Source organism: Panthera tigris, chromosome D4, assembly GCF_018350195.1.
Source record: "Panthera tigris isolate Pti1 chromosome D4, P.tigris_Pti1_mat1.1, whole genome shotgun sequence".
Taxonomy (NCBI): domain Eukaryota; kingdom Metazoa; phylum Chordata; class Mammalia; order Carnivora; family Felidae; genus Panthera; species Panthera tigris.
In genome coordinates this window covers 63227920-63249910 of record NC_056672.1, presented here as the reverse complement: position 1 = coordinate 63249910, position 21991 = coordinate 63227920, and the positions used below count along the sequence as shown (strand labels likewise).

Sequence of the window (21991 nt, the reverse complement as noted above, 5' to 3'; positions counted from 1 at the left end):
GTCTTGAGAGAGAAGTCTCCCCACTATAATCATTACCCTGTGGATTTCTTTCAAGTACATCACTATCTTGCATATTTATAAAGTTCATGCTGCTCAACTTTCAAATTCAGTCTTCATTTCAGCAAGAAGTGAAGTGTACGTTTGACGGTTTCTGGTAGAAGAAATGTATTTTTCTCTGACTTACCTAACAAGTTTTTGATTTCTCTCTTTTGTCCTCAGAATACTCCCTTGGGGGTTTCTCATCCTCAAGCTACTGTCAAACTCTAATACTTCTTACAGGCACCGATATCTAGATACTGAACCCACAGATGACAAGCAATTTCCTCCTGAAGTTCCCTGATGGGAGTCACAGTGGACTCGCAAGAAGCCACATTGGGAAATATTATGGAAACTTAGAAGGAATTACACCCTTTCCTCTAAGCCTTCAGGCTGTCTGAAAACAAATCAACACATGCTGAGTGCCCAAGTACCCTTCTGCCAGCTAGTTTAGGTGAGGTTAAACCTCTGCAACCCTCTCCCATAAAATACAAGTGAAAAGCTGCACTGAAGCTCTAAAAGTCTGTTTAAACATGCACTGCAGTGGAAACACAGGTTTCTTGATTAACATGATGCTCCCCCTTCACCTTTCTCCTAATGAATGGGCCATCCGTTGCCTCGTTGTCCAATCATGCAACTTTGAGTTGCCACAAATGAGAAGGCCTTTGCATGAACATAGTTCCCTACATGGAAAAAGCAGCCCCAGCTCACTAAGTTGTTCAGGGCCAGCTGTCAAATCAGAGATGAAAGGACTGATTTTTTAGGAGTTCACAGAGCAGATGAGGAAAACACTTTTAAAGTGCTGTCAAGGTGCGGCTGTCCTTGAAGAAATGGCTTCCTGACAGCTGCTGGTACATTCCTTCCTGCCAATGTTTAATTTCTCTCAGATAGGCACGGCTTTAATTAGGTTCCTAGGGCAGCTAGCTCTGTATCTTTGACCTTATCAAGGATGCAGGATTTCAAAGCACAAGCTTAGATAGGTCTTCCTTCATTACTGATCAAAAGTCTCCCCAGGAACACTCCTGGGCTCAGACTTCAGTTCCTCAAAAACCAAAGCTGCCTTTTCATGCTTCCTTCTAATGGGTAGTCTCATACTAGCATCCCTGTCATTGCCAGGTTCTTCAAGGGAGCAGGGAGTGTTCAGGAGACAGAAATTAGATGCAATTCGTATAAGAAAATGTTCACGTCTGAAGCTACTTACATACTTCGCTACAAAGGCCTTCTAATATTTGGGAGAAGTTTGCATGTGGTTTATTGACTTGATTTTCAAATGTATAACATTCTCAGTGGAAAAAAAAAATTCCTGTAATTGAATACTAGGGCTTAGTTTCAACCTGGTTGAGAGTGAGTGACTCCTCTAAAAAGACAGATGTTGAATTTTAATAATAGAATTTTTTTGGCATGTAAAATTAAGCATAGAGCATCTGCTTTTTACAATGCCAACATCTGTTTCTTTGACACCCCTGTCTTCCCTTCTGCTAGATCCAACTGTGAATTTGCTATAGAATCTGATATGAAAAACAGATAAAATTGTTCTTGACATGCTGAATTCTACAGGGCCAGCATAAACTAGACTATCAGAATTAAACGCACATTCTAAAAGAAGAAAAACTTCTGAGTCACTCCTGCTCATGATACTCAGTCTCCAACAAAAATCAGGAAATGTAGAATTTTTCAAGGAAAGGGTGACATTATTTACAAATGACATTGTATGTTATAGGAAGCTTTTTGGAAAAATTATTTAAAACGCAACTTTTAAGTCTGTCATTAATAGAATCATGCAGTAGATGTCAGTCACCAAGAAAATTCACCCAAGAAAAGACATTACTTTGATTATGAGCTTTAAAAAAGGTATTCAGAGAGACTAAAATCACTAAAAATGCAATACAGTTTTGTAGTAAGAATAACATTTTCATTAGGTGACCATAATGATCTTGTATTGAACGAAAATAAATAAGTGATTCAATAATGGACTGTTCAGCTATTCCTATATCACTTTAATTCCCACATATTTATTTATTCATTCATCAGATATTATTAAAGATTAATTCTGTGCCAGTAGGGTTAGGTGTTAAGGATACATACATTACTATGGCAAACATAGGCCCTACCTTTGTGAAATGTAACGTCTAGAGGGAAAACATACATTTAACATATAAAAATGCAAGTAAAGATTACAAATATTGTTAAGGGCTCTAAGATAAAGTAGAGATGTGGTGTATTGGGGAATTATTAGTAAAGGAAGGCATTCAGAGGAAGGGAATATTAACCCAGTACCTAAAAAATGAGTAGACACTAGTAATGAGGAGAGAATAAGATCTTTGGGGGAAAAATTGAGCAAAACTTGCTGAAAAAGGCCAATATGGCTAGAAAGTATAATGAGTCAGGGCAGAGGATGAAGTGAGACAGGAGAGATAACAACTGGATCCATGTCAATTCCTGCAACCATCTCAGTATTGCCCTAGGTTCAGAAGCCACTGTTGTTCCTGGCTTGGAAGAAAAAGGATGCCCCAGAACAGAGACTCGCTGGTCCACTGACAGGTAGTATGATCTCACTGCTGGCATACCCATGGTCACAAGTTCAACCCTATATCTCAATTTGAGTAATGAGTCACCTGCCATTTTATTCTTTGCCTGAGTCCTATACTGAGGACTTCCATCAGTGTTTCTGGTTCTGCTGGGCCTGAGGTCAGCCTGGCACTGGTAGTGCCTCTGAGCTGACCATCAAACCTCTGCACCATGCTTAAGCACTGTATTGTACTACACTCTAGGGTTATAAAGAACAGCAATTCTGGGGCGCCTGGGTGGCTTGGTTGGTTAAGCGTCCGACCTCGGCTCAGGTCATGATCTCACGGCCTGTGAGTTCGAGCCCCGCGTTGGGCTCTGTGCTGACCGCTCAGAGCCTGCAGCCTGTTTCAGATTCTGTGTCTCCCTCTCTCTCTGCCCCTCCCCTGTTCATGCTCTGTCTCTCTCTGTTTCAAAAATAAATAAACGTTAAAAAAAAATTTTTTTTAATAAAATAAAATAAAATAAAATAAAATAAAATTAAATTAAATTAAATTAAATTAAATTAAATTAAAAAAGAACAGCAATTCATCCAAGTTCCTGCAGGCAATAGGAGTGGCTTTTAAAATGTGGACATCTAGGTCTCAGGAACCAAAGAAACTAGAGACTTGTGTTCAGTTCATGGCAGCTCTAGGAACATTATGCCTCTCCCCTCAAAAGCTCATCCATTTATATAACATGGCTACTCTCTCCATGCTTTTATCTCCCAGCTTCTTTACCAACTGTGCCATTGTGTCTATTACCCATAGGTTCTCCCTTGTAAATTTTGTTCTGTGTGATTCTGCCATGTTTTCTCAGTATTCTCTAGAGATAGAATCTGATAGGCTCAATTTGTCTTTTTGCATGAGACCAGCTTATTGATTACTTGAACTTGGATCAGTATCATCCTTTAATCCCATCAGCTATGTCCAAAAAGCATGGAATCTGATGTCAAAAATATTGCTGCCCTTCGTGATTTCAAACTATACTACAAAGCTATGGTAATTAAAACAGTATGGTACTGGCATAAAAATAGACACAGGCTAATGGAACCAAATCAGGAGCCCAGAAATAAACCTTCCGATGTAAAATCAAATAATATTTAACAAGGAAGCCAAGAATACTCAATGGAAAAAGGATAGTTTCTTTAATAACTAACATTGAGGAAACTGGATAATCACATGCAGAAGATTGAAATTGTACCCCTATCATACTTCACTCCCAAAAATGAACTAAAAATGGAATAAGGACTTAAACATAGGTCCTGAAACCATAAAACTCCTAGAAGAAAACATAGAGAAAAAAACTGCTTGGCAATGGTGTTGGCAATGATTTTTAAAATATGGCACCCAAAGTGCAAGCAATAAAAGCAAAAACTAAATATGTTAGAGTGCATCAAACTAAGAAGCTTCCACACAGCAAAGGAAACAATCAACAAAATGAAAAGGCAACCTATGGATTGGGAATAAATATGTGCAAATTATATATCTGATAAGGGTTAAAGGATATCACCTCACAACTGTCAGAATGGCTATCATCAAAAATACAGGAGATTACAAACGTTGGCAAGGATGTGGAGAAAAAGGACTATTGGTGGGAATGTTAATTGGTATAACCATATTCCTCAAAAAATTAAAAATGGAGCTACCATATCATTCAGCTATCCCAATTTTCTGCATATATCCAAAGGAAATGAAATCAGGATCTCAAAGAGATATGCGCACTTCATGTTCCACTTCTTGTTCCACTGAAGCATTATTCACAATAGCCAAGATAGACAAATGACTTAAGTGTCTCTCTACAGATGAATGGATAAAGGAAATGTGATAGATAGATGATAGATAGATAGATAGATAGATAGACCACTGTGTATATACACACACACAATAGAATACTATTCAGTCATGAGGAGAAAAAAATCCTTCCATTTAGGACAACATGGATAGACATTGAGGGCATTATGCTAAGTGAAATCAGTCAGAGAAAAACAAATGTTATATGATCTTGCTTATATGTGGAATGTAAAAAAGCCAAGCTGAGACAGAAGAGAATGGTAACTATGAGGGGTTGGGGAGTGCGAGGAAGATGTTGGTCAAAAGGCATAAACTTCCAGTTAAGATGAATAAGTTCTGGAAATATAATGTGCTGCATGGAAACGATAATTAACAATACTGTGTTATATACTCAAAAGTACCTGACAGAGTAGATCTTAAACTTTCTCACCACAAAAAAAGAAATGGTAATTATGTGAGGTGGAAAGGCATTACCTCTTCCTACTGTAGTAATCATTTCACAATATATAAGTCTATTAAATCAACATATTGTACATCTTAAACTTACATAATGTTATAGATGTCAAGTGTATCTAAATAAAGCTTGGAAAAAAATAAAATAAAAATGAAAGAACATTGCTCCCTCAATTTCCTCATTTACAAATGAGGGCAAGGCCCCCTTTACTTCCTTCTGAAAAATTATGATTATAATATGAGACGTGGGTCCTGAAATCACCTAAAAAAGTTAAAAGCCACATATTATGATTCAGGTATTATTATACCCTAAATACTATTACCATCATCAAATTTAAGATATAACAACAGAATTCCACCATATTGCTATCATATTTCAGAGAGAAGGATAATACTGTGGTCTTCAAACATCATCTTTCAGCATCATCTCTCCTTCTTGTTCCTGTACCATTTATTATTATGTTTATATCTCTATTTCTTCCACTAGACCATTAATTCAATAAATATTTTTTGAGCCAAGCACTATGCTAGGAATCTGATATGCAACACTGGGCAACATAGAATGGTCTCTGAACTCAAGAAGTTTATTGTCTAACAAGAAAGACAAACAACTAAAAATCTATGCCTATAAGCAGTGATAAGCATGCAATAGCTTTCTATGTCCTACTTAATATGCAGCATCTAAGTAAGTATTCACAAGGCAGTGACCATGTGTAATTGTTATCATCATGCCTCCCGGTAGATAACCGGAGTGTTTGCTGGAGGATCTGGGACCCATCCAGGAAAAAGATATAATTTAGTCTGAAACTGAGAGGAAGAATTCTCAGGAAGAAAGTCTTTGTCAAGTTAGAGAGGCCAGTACCAAAAAGTCAGTTGCTATGTGTATGTATACATATAATTATTATATTATATTATATTATATTATATTATATTATATTATATTATATTAGTATATATACATACATATTCCATCAGTGAAAGTAATAGGCATGTAGTAAGCACTCAATAAATGTTAGCTGCCATTATTTCTTTAATTTTAATTGTCTCTGGGCTAAAAATATGCCACTATAATGAAGAACCAAGCCAAGCATTTAGAGGTTTTTCACGTTGTGTTTTAAAAGCTGCAACAGAAATTATGTACAAAGAGCAAATTATTTGACTCACATTATAATTGAATCAGGGCTAAAATTAGGTGTCTCCTAGTGGGGGCTTCAAAATCATTTTTATTCCCTTGATTGTCTTTGAAAATGATCCTGTTAATATATGATAGGAACAATAACATAGAGGAAATGATCAAACAAGGTATAGTTTGGGGAGAACAATGACTGTTGTGTTTAAATTTCTAGGAATGTGATGCACTTCATAACTGTTGTTCACTCTCATTGCATTCCATTAAATCTGGAAGATTATTGGTTGGTTATGCTGAGTGCTTCTTTTCATTATCCTTAGAGCACAAATAATAAGTTGATTTTCAAGCTGCAAATGCTTTCTTTTTAATCAAGCTTTTGCCAGAGTGGAACTTAAGTTCAAGAGTTGTTATTACTTTAAAAATCTGTATTAACAACGCAAATCACCATGGTTTCTAAGCACTCTGTTGCCTCCAAATCGTGTTAACATGTGCACCCAGAGACTTGGGTGTTGGGCCAAATCTTATCAATCTAAATGAGAAAGAAAACAAAGTTCAATGACTATAGATAGGAAAACAAATACTGTAAATGCCCTGGGTTTGAACACATTGGGTTATTTTAAAGCTTATACAGATAAATAATGTGAATACATTGTCTACGTATTTGTTGTCAAATTACTGCTTCTGAAAAGTACAAAGAATGTCTTTATTGGGTACCTGCATGTATACCAATTTAAAGAAAAAAATCTTTACAACAACAGGATCTTCACAATTGGGAAGATGTGCTATGAATAAACAACTCTACTGAATTTATTCAGGAGCATTTAGGGTAATAGTCCAGTCAATTAAATAATAAGCCCAGGGGCCACTACCCAAATTAATGGTAGAATATCTATTGTATTGCTTTTCCAAAAATTCAAAATATACTACACTGTATTTCATAACTCCATATAATGTTTGACTAATACTGAGAATTTGATCATTCTAAATCCTGGGATTGCAGGGTTTGTTGTAGTACCACCCCCACTATAATTTAAGTCCACCTGCCTTGAAAGTGATGTACAAACACCAGGAAGCCTTTGTCGTTAATCTGCCTTGATGGTAGAATAGCCTCTTCTGAGAATATAGAAAAAGATCAAAGAATAGCCCTCGTCTGTAGCCATCATTTAAAAAGCAAATAAAACAGGGAAGGATAGCATGAAAGACACAAATTCTCTCTACAAAGACATACTGTACATTTATTTTATTTTTAAAATTTACACACACAAAAAGCCATGAATGTTTTTGTGTATGTAGGTATAAAAACTTCAAAGAATAGTGTCTCCACTTTCCAGATGTTTTCTCCAAGACAGCTGCTACTCTATTTGGTTTCAAAGCATATGGCACACGTGTTCATGTAGAGATATGTAATTTTACATTTCCTTTTTAGGTTAACTGGTGACTTTATTTATTTTTCTAAAAGTTTCTTTTTGGCCTAATAATATATCCTAGAGCTTTTCAAATGTCAGTACGTATATATCTACCTGATTCTTCAGAATTGCCACAGACATGGTGTTCTATGAATGTGAGCACCACCACATATTCAACTAATTACCAATTGATGGATTTTGTTCTTACCAATAATGCTGTGGTAAACATACTTCTATTTACCATACCCACATCTGAATAGTTGTCTAAGGTACATACCTAAAAGTGGGATTGCTACCTTGAAGATTACACATATTTAAATCTTTATGAGATGCTGCCAAACTACCATCCAAAAAGGCTATATACCAATTTATATACCCAGCAGCACAGCAGAAATGGGACTTCCCAGTCCCTTATACCCCCGTGATTATCGTGATTAAAATTTGCCAACGTGTTAGGTGAAAATATCTTATTATTTGTATCTGTATTTTCCTGATTCCTAGTGAGGCTGAGTATCCTTTCATGTGTTTATGGGGCATTTGCACGTCTTCGAAATCCCATTACTTGTTACTATATGTCTTCTATTAGGACTGTTTTCTCCTGATAAGACAATTCAAAGAGCTGAGCTTTGAGGGAAAGGTACTTTAATAGGGAAATGAGAAACCCTGGACAAACATATCTCACATTATTACTGAATGTTTTAACCCAGAACTACTTGTGGATAAACAGAATTAATGACTATTAATTGAGTGGATTTAATGTACTAACATGAAATAACATAAATTCTAAAGTTCAGAATCCTGTGTAAGTTTTACTTAATGATATTTCGGTAACCTTTGACAAATTACTTAACTTCTCTACAGCTTAGTTATCTCATCTGTAAAATGGAGAAATCTTACCTACCTGATAGATTGGTTTTTTTAAATTTTTTTAATGTTTATTTATTTAATGTTTAATTAATTTAATGTTTATTTATTTATTTTTTAATGTTTATTTATTGAGACAGAGAGAGACTGAGCATGAACAGGGGAGGGGCAGAGAGAGAGGGAGACACAGAATCTGAAACGGGCTCCAGGCTCTGAGCTGTCAGCACAGAGCCCGATGCGGGGCTCGAACTCACGGACCGTGAGATCGTGACCTGAGCCGAAGTCAGACGCTTAACCAACTGAACCACCCAGGTGCCCTCCTGATAGATTGTATTGAGGATTATGTGAATTTGATGTATATAAAGTGCTTGGAATAATGCCTGGTCTATAGTAGTTGCTCCAAGAAGAAGATTGTGCAAATAACTCGTTGCACATGTACAGTTGAATAGAATGTGTGTGGAAAATGGTGATTTGAAGAGCAATTCAAGAGTTACGTTATACATATATATTTACATATATTTACATATGCATAATGAGAATTTCTCATTATGTGAGTGGGGAATCGGGTGGTAAGCAATAATTATGAAATCTTCCAAGAGAGGAAGAGGCATCTGAGAAGGCTACCTGATGCTGCCATCTGGCTATTTCGGTTATAATTCTCTTCCTGAAGTGCAGGTAGGTGCATGTGTCAGGAGCAAAAAGCCAACGAGGATAGGGTGTCCTATTGGAGGGCATTCAAAGCAGGGAGCACTAGTAAAACATCCATGTCGAAATCTTTAAGAATGACATGAAAGTTAGGAGCTCCTCTGACACAATGTGAAGAGTGGAAAGGACTCAGCCCAGTCCCAGAAACTGGACAGGAATTGAGTCGGAATGAGAACAGGGAGAAATTAAAGAGGAAATGAGACAATTACTTCACTCTTCCTTGAACTATATGCCTCACTTTTATGAGTCAGTGGATGTTAGACAGGCTCACACACATAGGACAAAAAGATTCAGCACTGAAACCAGATGAACAATTACTATGATCTAGGTTAACTAGACTAAAACCACCATGATCTTGAATGTGTATATTGTTGCTTTGTGCCATAGACATGATATGCAGCAAGCATATCACACTGAGGATCTGCTCGTCAAACTGCAGTCAAAGACATAAATCACTTTTATATAGTATCTAACCAACATACATCCAACATTAACTCCGCTCCCCATTGATAATCTTAACATTAAAATGGATTTTAAAAATGTAAAGAGGCTTCTATAACTAGCAAAAAAAAAATGACATTAATGAGACAGCAAGAGATTATATTTGCTTTCCTAAACCATGAAGTTGAAATCATGGAGAATTCTTCCTAAACTAAGACAACTGCAATGAAGAGTTTGCTTCCATGCCCTTCTCCTGCAGATTTTAGTCTATGCTTTGTATTTGCAGAAAGGTATCTTTCATTTTCTTCTTAAAATTCTGTCTGAATATTTAAGTTTGACATATCCTCGGAGTTATTTCTGGAGACTCATTCTGGTATGGTGACCATTCACAGTTTGACATATATGTATGTTATTGAAACCTTGCAGAGATTTCCATGAGTGATTTTAGTGATAGTATTAATTTTGAGCATCAGGTGTGTGCTATTATAAATTTATATCAACAGCATACATTGTAACAGCATCTTGCCCATATTTTGTTGGGGAGGGGAGAGCGAGGTGTGAGGGGGGCAGGGGGAGTGGGAGGAGGGAAGCAGGTTGTGGAAAAGGCCCTGTAACTGGAGTCAAAACTCCGTGACTGAGACAAGTATCACCACTTCCCACCTAGGCAAATCTTTGAACTTCCTTTCTTACATTTGTACAATAAATAACTGTGGGGATTAAAAAGCTAATATGTGTAAAAATTTTCCGTAATAATAACAGCTAACACTTTGGAGTGCATACTATGTGCCAAGAACTCAGCTAAGTGCATTATATGGATCATTTCATTTAATCCTTCCAACAACCCTGCGAGTTAGGAATTATTAGTTGCATCATTTTACAGATGAACAGCTTGGAGAAATCAAATAACTTGCCCAAAGCTACAGTGCTTGTAAGTGTAGTAAGTGGGGTTTCAAGCTCAGCACTAACTCCAAAATTAAACTTAATCACTGCTTTATACACTACTTTCTTCCATGTTTCATTGGCTCCTGCTAAACATATCAGCACAAAATAACTTTCCGCTGTCGTGCCAACTCTGCCTCTCAAGAACTCTCTCTTTGACAAGGATTTTTCTTAATAGACCACTATTGTTCAATAAAACATTGTGCTGTTTCAGATGTTTTCACTTACTCCTCATAACAATCCTATATTATAGAGTTATCCCCATTTTACAGAGGAGGAAAATGAAGCATAGAGAAGTTAATTGAATTCCCCAATATCACACAGTTAGGTATGTGGAAACCATGCTTTGAATCCAAATTCACCAGACTCCAGAGTCCATTTGCTTAAAAGTGCCATACAGAGTCACATCTTATTCAGGGGTTAAGTTCTAACGTCAGCATATAAGGCAAAAATTGCATATAATCAAAGCTACCACTAAAAGTTCCTTTAATCACAGATCAAGTACCATACATGGACGTATTCTATACTGCTATGGGGACCCATAAATGCAACACCAGAAATTTTTCCTCCAGGACTGGAACAGATTGCTGTTTCTTCATTTGAGCACAGATGAAATAGTTAGTTTATGTTTAGAGGCCATGTTTTTGAAAAGTAAGTGTCTTTAACATAAGAATCATGCCCAGCTCAATAAAGTGTTCATATTATAAGAAGTAAATGGAAACTGAAGCCAGCTGACTGAATAGCAAAGTAATGCTTCCCATTTCATGCTCTCTCCAGGCATATAGCCATTGAATGCAATGGCTCACCTGTACTACTAAATTTTTACTTTTTTTTTTCTTTTGAACACATGTAATGTGCTTCTACTATATGCCGTGAGGCTACATCAAGGGTTGGGGGAAATAGCATAGTCATTAATGATTCGTGTAGGGTATAATGATATGAGTGGCAGTTTTTGCCATAACTGTACTAAGTACTTAAATATTAACTAAATCTGAAGCTCTCTCTCTCTCTCATATCCACATAGTTTATATTTATGTTTTATAATATTTAACACACTTTTCTTATTTGACTGTAAGTCCCCAAGGGCAGGGACAATGACTGTCCTACTAATGACTTTACCAGAGAATCCAGCAGAATAGCTGGAACAATGGCCCAGCTCAAAACAATACTGTTGAATAATGAGTGAATAAACAAATAAATGATTATGTTCTCTTTAAAGTTAGAATCTTTCTGCAATGTCTGGAGAACCCATATTATTTTGTGAAGTTAACCTTCACTTGGTTTGACCCTCTCATCCAGAAGGCATGGAGAACATAATCTACTAGATTTCCTGGACCTCTACCTGTCAAGTATGCTTAGTACTTCATTACACAAAATGTTCAATAAAGGTAAGAGAATGGATGCAGTAGTCAAGTTGCCTGAGCTCATGTGCCTGAGCATTTACTCTCCAAGCCTCAGCTTCTTCATCTGTAAAATGGGTAAGACAATAGTTCTAAGTAACCTTTCTTCAGTATAAATTATATGACAGGCACCGTTCTAAATGCTTTATACAGTTAAGTTCACTTAACATTCCCAGACACCCTGTGAGATAGCATCTACGAACCTAAGGATCTTGTTCTGGTCTGTGCAGCTGGGAAGCAGCTTTGCAAATACTGCAAAGCCTGTATTTGTAACCAGTGCTGTATATTGCCTCACAGCATGGTCATGCTTAAAGTGGCCAGCTTCATGAAGCGTTAAGCACAGTGTCCAATACATAAAGACGTCTCAATAAATGCTAGGTCTAATCAATAATAACATAACAATTGCATGCTATGCATTCAACAGAGCACGGTAACCACAGGGAATGCTGTGGTTAGGCTGCCTAATCCCCCTTCAGAACAAAGACCTCATGAACCCAGCTACGAGGAATGTTGATGGCTGATAACTCATGACCCAGTCTAAAGTAAGAAACGTCACCGAGATTCACACCCTTTCGGAGCAGTTCTCTTTCAATGTCTGGTTGATAAGGGAAGGGAGGGGGAGAGGGAACAAAGGCCCTGTCCCCTTGCCTCAATTTGGGATAAACCTCAAAGACTAGCCATGCTCCAGAGCTTCCTGTGGCATCTCCTGAGACTTCTGTCACAACTGCATCACCTTCTCCCTCTGCACAATCTTGCTTCCCTCATCCCCTTTGGTGCAGTTCCTGAGCACATACTCCAATATTTCTTGCAGATCTTTCAGATCAATATTTCAGATCTTCATGTGAGAGTCTGTTTCCAGAAAACCTAGCCTAAAACAATAAAAGACTCCCAGTACCTCACAGCTTCCTGAAGCCATGGGATGCTCCATGAGTGCTTGGTTTCACACAGAGAATTGTATCCCAGATCTCTTATAGACCCAGGAGAGTGGAACTCTCCCGTGATGGACCCACTCTTTCTGGAATCATCTTTCTTTGTTACATTCCTACCCAAACACTTTTCCTGATACATACTTTTCTCTACCCACCTGTTTCCATATTGAATTTGTCATAAACTCTCGTTGACACGCTGATGACAAAGGTATATAAAATTACTTAACAAGTACGGAGTCAATTTATCTATTATAATAAAAACATTAAAACATGCCAAAACTAGTTTTCAAGGAAATATAAACTTGAATCCAATTTAAAATGTCCTTACATTCATCTCTTAATTTTGGTGCCTAAATAGGAGCATCATCCTCAAAGTAATCTCAATTTAGCTTATGCACAAGGAAATATTAATTCTTATGTTTGTAGCTTAAAAAACTCAAGTTATTAATACAAAGTTTATAATAATCTTGCAATTTCCCTCAATCATACTGTAAAAACAGAGTCTCCATCTCACTTTACCCCTTGCTGGAGCCCAAGTGAGGCTACAATTTTATATGCTCTGGATTGGCTGAGTTGAGATTTTCTTTTTCTTTCTTTCTTTCTTTCTTTCTTTCTTTCTTTCTTTCTTTCTTTCTTTCTTTGTAATTTATTGTCAAATTGGCTTACATACAACATCCAGTGCTCACCCAACAAGTAAGTGCCCTGTGAGTTGAGCTTTTCTGACCTGGGCCAAACAGTCTCCAACCTTGACAAGTTATGCAAAGAGTTATGTATAGGTTAATGGAATTAACCAGGGAAAAAAATGGGAAAAAGAAATGTTCCTGATTCTTCAATGCCTGAGCATAAGGATACAAACATTCACTCCTAGTTCTTGCAAAAGAATTATGGGGTTCACTTGCCATGCTCCAGGAAGTGGTATTATTTCACCTGACAATTGATCAAGTCTGATTGGAATATCAACTTTTGAGTGAGCTCGGATTGATGTTATTTTGAAAATAAAAAGCCTATATACGTATGTATATCTTATCTATATCCAAACACTTGCTCGTATGACAATAAGGCAGTTTTACACTAATTGGCTAACTGAACATGTGATGTGCTGAAGTGATACTAACAAAGCGCAAACATAAGAGAAAGAAAAGAGCAAACACAAGCTGTCATTCCAAGACTACAGTCCTCGGAGGAAATGCGGCAGACATTTGCCCATGAAGAAATTGATGCCCATGGTCCTCCATATGTGGGTATCGCTCAGGCTATTTTTGGTACTGGTATACATTTAAATGGAGAAACAGAAGGACGTTTTGCAGAGGGGTTGCTAAGGTTGAATGTTTGTGTATCCTCATCCCCCAGATTCATATGCTGAAATCCTCACCCCCAAAGGTGATGTTATTAGTAGGAGGAACTTTTGGGAGGTGATTCGGTCATGAGGGTGGAGGTCTCATGAATGGGATGGGTGCCCTTATAAAAGAGACCTCACAGGGCTCCTTAGACTCTTCCACCATGTAAAGATACAAGGGGAAATCTGCCACCCAGAAGAGGGTCCTCACCTAACCACCAGGCTGTTCTTGAACTTCCAGCCTCCAGAACCATTAGAAATGAATCTCTGTTGTACACAAACTATCCAGTCTGTGGTATCTTGTCACAGCAGCACATTGGACTAAGTTTCTCACATCTAAAGATAACTTCTCTAAGTATCCACAGACACTCTCCCCCACAGAAGGAGTGCTTTCAGTTTACCCAAAATAAGTAAGTGAAACTTTTTTCCCTTTCCTTATCAGGGAAAGGGAATGTCACAACCATCTACACATGACCTTTGGAAGGAAGTGTTTCCACAAAACAGTGCCTGGGAAGAGGCTCACTGAATCCAGAAAGTGGATGATTCCAAGGGCAGGATTCTACCCCAACAACTTACAGAAGCTTCTTCTCTCAGTACAGTCCAGCAACCCCAGCTGTGATGACTGCCCATTCCTACACAGAACCAGCCAGAACTAGCGGTTTTATTTTCATTGGCAGCTCCTTTTATGATTCAGATGTTCCCAATTCCTCAGTTAATTTGTCCAGAGCTGCTAAACAATCTTTCCATATTATCTGCAAGTTGACAGGGTGTTAGGGGGGTGGGATGTAGTTAACTGACTGTATTCTCTACAGCTTCCGTTATTCTTTACAGCTAAAGGTATACAGGCCCCTGCGTTTGGGATTAACTATTTACCAAGTTTCTAAATTTTTAAAATATACTACATTTTAAGCTCAGGACAAAATGTAAATAATGATAAAATAAATTGCTTTACCTTTTCTTTTTCCAGATCTTAGAAAAGTTTACAAAGACACAAATTAGACGCTGTTTTTAAATAGCAGGTAACTCTTACCTACAGCATTCAGATGCATAGAAGTAATTTAGAAACAGGTGGTTGGAATGAACTTTAGGATATTTTTATAAATATATAAATTATGAGAAAAATAAAAAGCAATCAAGATACTTTCTCTTTTAGTTAAAAGTATCCAATGTGCTGCAATGTGCATTATCGGTATTGAGCATTTCGCCTTAATTTAAATGAGTGTATTTTTAAAATGTTTGGTTATCACAGAGTTTTTACATGGAAGAATTATACACTAAGCATTAAAAAATCTTCAGAAACAAACCAAGAAACAGATTATTAACTATAGAGAAGAAACTGAGGGTGACCAGAGGGGTGGGGGGAGAGGATGGGTTAATAGGTGATGGGGATTAGGGAGTGCACTTGCGACGAGTACTGGGTGATGTGTGGGATTATTGAATCACTATGTTGTACACCTGAAACTAATACAACACTGTGTGTTAATTATAATGGACTTAAAAATAAAAACATAATAAAAATAAATAAAAACACTATTAAAAATCTTTAGAAAATATGGCCTCAACAAGAATGCAAAAGCTAAGAGAGTGAAATTATAAATAGATGACCTCTGAAGTGCTCTCATTTATAAGAGTCTAACATCTAGAAGTTCTTTGTTTGCATTCGGGTTGAGTGTTTCCCTTATCAAATGTAATAAATTTAGATAAATGCATAATGTGTCATTTGCACACTTCTCTCTAAATTCAAACAGAATACACAGAACATGTTGGGATTGATTCATTGATTCATTGATTGGATGATCGAATTTTTATCTATTTTTTCACACAAAGGATTTGAGACAACTGGCAAGCAAAAACCATGAAATGCAACAGTGGGATATAAATGGATGTCAAACGCAAAATCATGAAATTAAAACAAAAAAGGCAGGGTCCCTGGATGGCTCAGTTGGTTATGGGTCGGACTTCGATTCAGGTCACCATCTCCCAGTTCCAGCCACACATTGGGCTCTGTGCTGACAGCGTAGAGCCTGGAGCCTGCTTAGGATTCTGTGTCTCCCTGTCTCTCTGCCCCTACCCTGCTCACACTCTGTCTCTCTGTCTCTCTCTGTCTCTGTCTCTCTGTCTCTCTCAAAATAAACATTTTTTTGAAAAGGCAAAAAAAATAATAATAATAATGTCAGTATGCTTGCTTTACCTGAATCTCTAAATCAGTACTGAGCCTTCTGGTAAAGACAGTGAAAGGGGTAATTAGAACCAATTATTTTTCTTATTTCTAGAAAGGGGGAAATAATGACAGTTCTTAAAGGGAAACCAAGATTTTTCTATAAATTATTTCTAAAAGAGTTACTCACAGGTAATTTTATATAAGCACAACTAAATTAGATAGTAGAGAAAATCTTCAACCTTATTTCCAGCAAATGCTTTAGCAAATTTTGTTGTAACAAGTAAAAGACAAGTGCATAATATTAAATATAATTTATTATATGCAATTCTTAAAGGGAAACAGCCCACGCAATCCAAATGTATAGATATGTGGTGATTGAATCTAATTGAGAATAAAGTGATCTGTGCCTCCCTATTGCACTCAATTGCAATGCAGAGATGCTTTCAAAGACTTTGAGTTAAGTAACAACCGTTTGCATATATACTGAAGCCCTACACTTTTCAGAGTTTTGGTGGTGCTGAGTTTTTATGGTATACAATGCAGAAGTTCAGAAAGGTTACTCCACTCAAAATTTGAGACTTCTTTCCTACTCAGATGTTAGGTCCTGCGGCTGATGATTGACCAATTCACGTCACTCTGTGCACCACTAGGGTTAACTTTCTCTTTATGAATTTTCCAAAATCACCAGAAACACTTCTCATCACCTCCCATTTGTGTTAAGATGGACACTTATGTCATCTTAACACAAAGAAATATGTACTAGAACATTTCAACCTAAGATTAGTTCCCGGCTGTGGCTGAGTCTATTTGGCCACAGACATAAGCTCATATGTGTATAAGGATTGGCATTTTATTTATTTTTTATTTATTTATTTATTTATTTATTTATTTATTTCTTAGGATTGGCATTTTATTTAAAAAAAATTTTTTTTAATGTTTATTTATTTTTGAGACAGAGAGAGACAGAGCATGAATGGGGGAGGGTCAGAGAGAGGGAGACACAGAATCTGAAACAGGCTCCAGGCTCTGAGCCGTCAGCAAAGAGCCTCACGCGGGGCTTGAACTCACAGACCGCGAGATCATGACCTGAGCCGAAGTCGGCTGCTTAACCGACTGAGCCACCCAGGCGCCCCAGGATTGGCATTTTAGAGAGATTGTCTACATTTGTAGGTCCTGCTTCCAGCAGCTTCTAGCAGGTGCTTCTTTGTCTTGTTTGTTTGTGGGTGGGGATTTTTGTTTTGCTGTCATTCTACTATTTTGTTTTTGTTATGAATCACTTTTATCCTCTTGCAGACCAGGGGTGGAGGGTGTGAAGAACCAAAGCTGAAAACCTCTAGTAACCCCTACCAATTTTTTATGCATCAGTCCATGTATGTGATACATCTATACTTGCTAGAAAGCAAGTAAAATGTTGGGAAATACAGCTAGTACCTGGTGTACTAGAGGTAGGAAAGTCTGCCACCTGTTATTGCACATTTATTTGGTATCATAAGCAAGTTGGGGGAGATACCAAAGAGTTAAGTTCATATATATCATCCAAGGAAGTGTGGATTCCATTACCTTTTTGTACAATCAAACCTATTTTCCTGGGTGCAAAGTTTCACTTACTAAAACAAAGGCATGCCAAAAATGCAATGCAATGCATTTAAGAATATAAATGCCAGTGCTATGTGGGGTGTGTGTGTGTGTGTGTGTGTGTGTGTGTTGAAAAATTACCAGCACCAAAACTGTTTCCCCGACCAGTCCTTTCATGGGTTCAAATGAATCTAGAAAATATCGATTCATTTGGCCAAAGGACTTCAGAAAATATTAAGTACCTCATAAAGCCAAAAGACAACATGAGAAAGGATAACATGATGCCTCAAGCTCACTTCAAAGGAGTATCATTTGAATCAGGTTTCCATAGATCACGGAAGTCTTTGCTTATGGTGGAAGCTTTTAATGTCCATTTATTCAGGACCTTGCCTTCTTTCTACAACCCATGAAATAAAGCAGCACCAAGTAGAATTCTACATATTTCCATTCATTAAGATGTTCTGGAATGAAAATTGGCACTTGTATATGAAAAAGCTCAGTGTTTCTAATTTTTTTAATTCCATGATTAGAATGAATACCATGAAGGCCAAGAGAAGTGTGAAGATTCAGAAGCACGGGCATGTTCCAAAAGAAGAGAAACCAACATCTATACAATTGTATGACCCTTGAAGATATTTCACCTTAAAATAATGCCAAATCCCAAAATGGATACACAGTAATCTGTCTATTCAGTTAATTCCGTACTGTGTCCTAACTTTAAGTACATGCTTACTGTGGGCATTTAAAATTTTCCATACCACTAGCTGGACACTCTACCAAGCACTTCACCTGGCTCTTCTCATTTAGTCATCATACAAACCTTGTAAGTGCTTTCCCCATTTTACAAATGAAGATGCTGAAGCTTAAAATTGTCACAAAGCAGATAAATCAGGAGACTTACTTCAATCTGAGTGATGAGGAAGCTGCTATGCTGACATTCCAAGGTGGCAGATGATCAGATGTCACTTCACACGATTGCAGGACAGAGGATGCAGTGAAGGAAAGAGAATTAGGAATTTCAGTTTAGGACACCTGAGCTTAAGTCATGTGCTCATGGACAGACATGTGCTCGTCTATAAGACGGACACAATGAAAAAATAGTATCTCAAAGTTTTTGTATAAATCAAATGAACTGCATGTGAATGCATTTTATCAATAGCATGAAATACTGTGTGGCTCTTATTATTATCATTAATTTCCTGAGATTTGTTCCCTGGCTTCTGATTATCTCTTCAAATCTGCACTGGTATAGGAATCAGGCTCATTAGAATGCTTTCAGGAAAAGTTGGAAGTGTTTCTCTATAAATAAAATGTGTGAACTTCAAGAGCATCCGCGCTCCAATATTTTTTGGTTTTTGTTTTTTGGCTCCTTAGAAATGTACTTGCCTATTTTCTGGTTCCCAAATATGTTTCAAATATGAGAGGTTAGTGGGTAATTACTTGCTAAATTAGTTATAACTTTAATTTGCATAGCACTTTTTTACATTAAAGTGTGTAAATGAGATGCTAATTTTTAAAAAATGATAACCATTATTTTCTATTAATAATTCTTTCCAATGTGGAAATGGAGGTTCTATATACAAAATTATAATTCAAGTGTGTACAATCCTTACTTTTTTTTCATATTTGTAGGTAATTTACCAAACGCTAAAATTTTTATGTTCATCATTTTTACTGACTAAATGAAATAACATAGAATTAACATGCCTTAAAAAACATATTCAGGGGTGCCTGGGTGGCTCAGTTGGTTAAGTGTCCGACTTCAGCTCAGGTCATGATCTCGCGGTCCGTGAGTTCGAGCCCCACGTCAGGCTCTGTGCTGACAGCTCAGAGCCTGGAGCCTGCTTCAGATTCTGTGTCTCCCTCTCTCTCTGACCCTTCCCTGTTCATGCTCTGTCTCTCTCTGTCTCAAAAATAAATAAACGTTAAAAAATTAAAAAAAAAACATATTCATTCCCCTATTGTTAAATATTTATGTTGCTTTCCAGGTTTCCACAATGTTTCAGTTGTGCTGCAAAATACCTTTCTACTTATACTTCTGGTTTTTCTTCCTTTTTTCCTTCCTTCTGTGTTTTTTCTCTTGTTTGTGTTTTTGGTCTGAATTTCCATAAAGCAGATCATTTTATCAAAAAGAATGAAAAGTTGTGTGATTCCCCCATATGTGTTGACAACCTGATGTTGCAACCAGCATAAAAGTATTCCTGTTTCTTCAAAGCATCAACAACATGGCCTTAAGTACTTTGATCTATATATTTTAATTTTCCCATGTGATTATACTTAGCTCTTTAACTGACATACATCAGGTAAAGAGTGAGTTTTCTCAACGTTAATATGCAAGGTTCCAAGAAGCAGTCGCTTAATAATAGCATTGCCCAGTTTTTTACACCTATGGAAAAGAATTATATTTTGATATATTTTTCCTTCTTGATAATTAATTTTCCTTAAATTGGCCAATTTAAGTTTTTCACCATCAGTAGAAATGTAACTTTGAGAGTTAAATTAAATTTTAGTTATACAGAAGTAAAGTGACATTTTTACAACCCAAGATGCCACCTCTTTGGAGATGATAAAATTTGGAAACACCTATAGTTAGTGTGACAAATACAAAATATAGATTTATATGTGTGTATACATCAGTTAGCCTAATATTTAGGCTTTATTATATCCTATTAGTTTGGCTTCATGATTTCTGGCATATATTATATTTTCTTTTATCTGTCATTCTTCTGTTGATTCCTTATGTTTGATGTCCTTACAAAGAACCCAACTGCAACTCAAGAAATATCTTCCATTTCAAGCTTTATTCCTCAAATGTTTTTAACTCTTTGTTGGAATGACAAAATTTTCCAACACTAGTGAGATCCCAAAGCAGGGACCTTTTCATTTGTTTCTGCATTCTATAGTATCATGTCCCTAACACAGAGAGAGCCATGACATGTGATGTGTCAACAGTTATTAAACTATGAGCATTAGGCTTTAACTAACTCTGGCTACTGAGTAAGATTCTGGTTTGAACTCTTCAGTCCCCTGACAACTGGATTAGGCCTGGTTCTTTTGGGGTTTGTTATGCAGAATGAGGAAGAAAGCTAGAGGCAGAGAAACATGCTAGCACTGAGGAAATCTTCAAATAAAGAAAGGCTGGCAGATTTTAGGGACAATTTAGGATGAAAGAAATGTGGAAGCACTTACAGTGAAGAAAGGAAATGAATGAGAAAGATGAAGAAAAATTTAAAATATTATGCAGTCTATGTATATCTTCATGCTATTTGAAAAAAATGCAAATAAAATATTTGTTATTTTAAGATTATTTTGTGACTGGATGTGTTCATTTTAACCTCGATGCCACTTATACTAGGCACTATATGAATACGTGGAATGCTTTTTTATAAGGACATGCTGAGTATGTTCAATTTCATGATGGCTTAAGACCTTTGTTGTGTTGGATCATGCAAAGAGGTGAATTTTCACCACGTGAGGATGTAGAAATAAATATAAGTGCTTAGACTGAATGTGAACTATCCTCAGAATCTACTCTGGAGACACTTGAGGGTTTTTTTCTTCTTAACCCATAAATCTCTGCTTTACCTTTGGGATATTTCTCTTAAAAGCAAACAAGATGCATCTAATTAAAGTGTTTCCCACAGATTTATACATATGTGTCAGTCACTTTGCTGCAAAACAGATACCAAGAAAATCTCAGCAATGCAGAACATAGCATGTATTTGTCACTCTCCAGACTCTTGTTCACTGGGGTTCAGCTGACCTAGGCTGAGGTCAGTTGGACTTGGCTTCCACCTGCAGCTGGGCCTGGGTCTGTTTTACAAACCTCTCATGGTCTTTGGAACAGCAGCCATCCAACGAATGTTCTTCTATGGGCAAAAGGTAGGAGCCCAAGAAAACAGGTTCAGCTGGGCAAGCACATTTCAAGCCTTCGTTTGCATCCTGTCCACTAAACTTCCACTGATCCATTGATCAAAGCAATGAGTTATCCAAGCCCTAAGTCAAAGCCTAGGTAAGTGCACTCCTCCTTAGAATGAGGCCATACTACTACTATAGGGAAAGACAGAATTGAGACTAATGACTTAACTTGTACATCTTGCTAAATTATATTTTTATTATACATATGTTACATTTTACATTATATTATATGTGAATGCATTGCTAAAGCCTTTCCTGCTGTAATCATAGGATTCAGTGTAATCTCACTATCATCATATTTTCTGATCTTGTGATAAATATAGTCAAAGATTTTATCAGCTAGTTTCATTTCCTTAAGCCAT

General features: G+C 36.9%; 1 long non-coding RNA gene across 2 annotated transcripts in view; it reads left to right on the top strand.

Annotated features, from left to right (window-relative positions):
- LOC122233007 overlaps positions 1 to 19136 on the top strand; it is a 105960-nt gene extending 86824 nt beyond the window's left edge. Inside the window, exons 3-4 of one of the 2 annotated variants that reach the window (XR_006210405.1) lie at positions 2502 to 2577; positions 18242 to 19136. This is a non-coding gene — a long non-coding RNA (uncharacterized LOC122233007). Of the gene's footprint in view, positions 1 to 2490; positions 2578 to 18241 lie in introns of both variants that reach the window. The other variant, XR_006210404.1, reaches the window with a different exon arrangement.
- The last annotated feature ends 2855 nt before the right edge of the window (positions 19137 to 21991 follow it).